Here is a 3365-nt window from a genome sequence, read left to right as displayed (position 1 = left end):
GAGAGCTTCTGTGCCAAGTACAGGATTGGCTTCTCAAAGTTGTAGTTACTTTTTGTAGATATCTCATAGTACTAAAGATTCTTCTTTCTATTAAAAGTAACTTGCTTAGCTTTCACTTGCCTATTCTTCACATCAACCTTGTTTCCACAAAGAACAATAGGAATGTTCTCACACACCCTGAAATTCACAAAGATATTTAGCTAACCAGTTCAGGCAGTTGTGCCACCACACAATTAAGGAACCTTCATTTCTACTTAGAGATCTAACCCCTCTGTAAAAGAGATACCTGCAAAGATCTCTGTACCATGCTGGGACATTCTTATAAGTCAATCGTGCAGTAACATCAAACATGATAACTTCACATTACCCATGAATACTGCAACAAACAAAATCCCAATCAGTAAATAAGAAGGAAACAAATAAATACTTAGGCAGACCCGAAATTAGACGAGTGAATGGAATCAACTCAAGACCATCATTACTCAGTAATGGCTTGCAGCCTTTGGGCTGAGCCCATTTCTTCAAGAGACATAGGTGTATATAATTAGAAAAAAATAAAATAAAACAATGCCTGCTTGCTGCAAACTGTGTCAACCCTATGCTAAGGCAGAGATTATTGCACGTTGTGTTAAGATGTGGTAGATCATTTCCTCTGTAATAAGGAAGGCTAGAAAGCGGAGTGGCACAACTGGAGACCCACTGTGTGGACATTATCTAAGCCAAATGGAACACCCAAAAAGGAAAACTAGGTTTGGAATAGAATGGAACAACAGGTTGGTAGGGTTATTATCTTGTGTGTGTTTTAACTCTTTCCAGCATAGAAGTATTAATAACCTGGAAGCAATCAGGAATTAATTCAAAAGAGCGCTGTAATTGAGGGGCAGGGTTCTGACCCTCTTAACGAGGGAGGTTGTAAGCTTAGGGGATAAGACCCTCTTCAGTCAATTACATAAAACATCATATAAACTGTATAGGAATGTGCAGCTAAACCAAACAAAAAACGTGACATAGATAAAAGTTGTGCAATACTATGAACTCATAAAACAAAAATGTGTACAAATTCCTGTACAGAAAGGTCGTGGTGGTAACCTTTAAACAAACACAAAAGAGGAAAAAATATTCTATAGTTAAAAGCAGTATACCCTCACAATAAATTATAGTCTAGTAAACAAGGAGCCTAATATGCTGTGAGCAAAATAAGCACAGGTGTGCGTTAAAATATATATACAGTTACAATTGTCCGAGCAGAGGAATTACAGTCGGACATCCAAATTCAAGAGTCTAAAATTACATTTGTCATGTCCATGGTAATTGGAGCCTGGAGGGAATGAATAACCCTCCCCACCCTGGTTCAATAAAAAATAAAGGTGACTTAGAGGGTTACCCTCTTCTAAAGACAAGAAAAACTCTGAAGCAAAATAGACATAGCCGCGGCCGTTAGGATTCCCCATACCTGGAACTCGGAGCAGAACGGGGGTGGGGTTTTCCTTAGTCTTTAGGCCATGTGAGGAACAGGTGCCTAATCTGTATAAGGAGCAACCCAAATAGCACATGTTAGACAACAATAGAAGTAATGCAAACTGCAGTAAAACAAAAACTCAAGGAATTTATCCTCGTGCTTGCCAAGACACTTACCACTAAAGAAAACTCCGGCCAACAAATGAACAACACTCGTTCCAGTGCTGTAGGAGGACCCCATTTCCGAATAACCCTGCAGACACATGATGCATGAGCATAATCAAGAAGTTTATTAGTAAATCTAAAAGAACACATAGCCAAAAGGTTACAGAAGGAACAAGACATTGTGCGGTTATCTACCTGAAGGGTTTGGAAACGAATCCTTCGGCATTCGAACAAGGTCTGCAAACTAAGCTCTCCGAGATGGAATGCATGGACTGAACCAGAGCAAAGCCACAGAGAAAGTTCCCAAAAAATGATCCCATCACCCAAGGCAAGCATTAGCTTAAGCGGCAGCTCATAGAGATGATCTGCCACCGTTGGATTATCAAGTGTGCCCTCCACCGTTGATGCAAGGTGAAAAGACTGGACATCCTGTTGGTCTTGTACAGTACGAAGCAGAGCAGCAGATAATTCTCATAGTAATGGATAAGGGGTGCCACGTGATGGATAAAGGGAAAACGTAAAGTTACCCTCGGAACCATTGTTGCGTGGTTAACATGCGTCCAAACCATATTACAGAGATTTTTATTAAAGTTAAGAAGCAGTACACAAATCCCTTAAACCATACTCGTATGACAATTAATGTGCATAAATTGACATAAGGTAAATGAATCATAGGAAATTGTATATATAATTCCAAAGGGTAATCCCAGGTATGTAAAACCTTATGACTATATATATATATATATATATATATATATATATATATATATATATATATATATATATATATATATATTATTCTTGAGAAACGGGGTTATGATAGTACATCATGAGATTGTGGTCTTAACCAGATGTCTGGCAAGCCTAGTGGCTCGTTTGCCTCATAACCTCTTTAGAGGCTAGAAAAGAAATCCAAACGCCTTGACTATAGGTTTTCCAAAAGCCAATGCAGATAAGGAAACATCAACATTAAATGCTTTATCCTACTTCTATATGATATTCTCCTGGGGAGCTTACGCTTTCATAATAAATTTTATTGCAATACATGTTTTGCTATGTATCGTCACTTGTTGTTCAAGTTGTGGCGTCGGGAAATTACATAATTCATCATGTGCTGACTAAGTTTTTCTACGTGGAAATAATCCTTATACCCTCTCTTGGAGTGTTGTGTTTATTACATTGGCGAAAACATTGGTTGCATTAGTGGCAAATATTCACTTATGAAGGCAAATCTAGTTAATCCTCCTCCATATGATTAAAGCAATCAACAGTGAACATTGTCGCATCCTTAAGATCAACGAAACCTCAGAAGCATCATATGCATGAGTTTATGTCAATACAAGCCCCAAAATGTGATTTAGTCAAAGTCCAGAGTACTTCCAAAAGCCAAATCAAAACTGCGTCAAAAATCCCATGAAAAGCTCGAATAAAATTTGCCAAAATTTTCAAATGAATTTGGTGTCTAAAACTCCTAAGCCTATAAGTAAATCGAGTTAGCTCCATAAATTAAAAAAACAAATCAATTTTGAAGCTATAATTCAACTTTAAAACCCTCTTAGCCTCCTCAAAATATATTTTGATTCAAGCTTAGGCCCAAAATCCAAACAAAATATTAGACGGGTGTTAATAGAATCTCATTTTAAAATAGAGGTTGATACTTCAAGCCCTAGCCATTTGTGTGAAGGACGAAATGGCTAAAGATGAATTCAATTTTCTTAAAATATGGCTTAGATCTACCTGCA

Source organism: Pinus tabuliformis, chromosome 9 (genome assembly GCF_031772625.1).
Source record: "Pinus tabuliformis cultivar Carrire ecotype Pingquan chromosome 9, CPIR1, whole genome shotgun sequence".
Classification (NCBI taxonomy): Eukaryota; Viridiplantae; Streptophyta; class Pinopsida; order Pinales; family Pinaceae; genus Pinus; species Pinus tabuliformis.
This window is presented reverse-complemented; position numbering follows the sequence as displayed.